This window comes from Penaeus monodon, chromosome 21, assembly GCF_015228065.2.
Source record: "Penaeus monodon isolate SGIC_2016 chromosome 21, NSTDA_Pmon_1, whole genome shotgun sequence".
Lineage (NCBI taxonomy): Eukaryota > Metazoa > Arthropoda > Malacostraca > Decapoda > Penaeidae > Penaeus > Penaeus monodon.
Genome location: NC_051406.1, coordinates 16,904,562 through 16,905,257, shown reverse-complemented (window position 1 = coordinate 16,905,257; position 696 = coordinate 16,904,562). Strand labels below are relative to the sequence as shown.

General features: G+C 43.0%; 1 protein-coding gene across 1 annotated transcript in view; it reads right to left on the bottom strand.

Annotated features, from left to right (window-relative positions):
- The window catches only part of LOC119586587 (trypsin-like), a gene marked incomplete at its 5' end in the record, with an annotated part of 27,065 nt that overhangs the window by 12,742 nt on the left and 13,627 nt on the right, over nt 1–696 (bottom strand). The gene's annotated exons all lie outside the window — the stretch shown is intronic.

The following is a 696-nucleotide window of genomic DNA, read 5'->3' as shown; positions in this document are numbered from 1 at the left end:
CTAACGATTTATCCATTCATTTACATAACCAAATGTCCGCCCACACTTTTATCTCTTTGCTTGTTTTCCTCTCTTCCGGGGCGCCCAAAAAAGCGCTCTCGGCAACCGGTCGAAACTCCGGAACACGCCGTCAAGAGTTAAAAGTTGACTCGAATGGACGGGGCTTCCCGTATTTACCCTCGCGCGCAACTCCATCCGAATGAAATGTGGTCCTATCAATCTGCCGATCTCTCTACGTCCATGTATCTAATTAAAACTATTCTGGAAATGTTTGTCATTCATCTAAACTTTTCTCCGAAAAAAGAGAGAGAGAAACGGTCCTCCACAGATGGCAAGGTCGAAAGGTCGGCGTCGAGATAAACGAACTTCGCTACAGATGGCACTTATTGAACGCGGAAGTCTGGCCTTTTGAACGGTTGTACGATATTCGGGGTTAATGAACGCGGAATTTTAGGTTAATGGAAGGGGAAGCTTGTGGACGTTAATTTTTGGGTTATTGAACGCAGGGTAAGAGGTAAAATGTGCGCGAAGTTCCGGGTAAATGAACGTTTTTCTTTCTTTTACATTATTTAACACAGGGATTCAAGTAAATGAGCAAATTTTGATCACTGGTTGCTAAGTGTTACAAACCATTAGTGGCTTCATAAGTATTGACACTCTATTACTAGATTCAACCAAGGCGCAAAATTAGAAGCT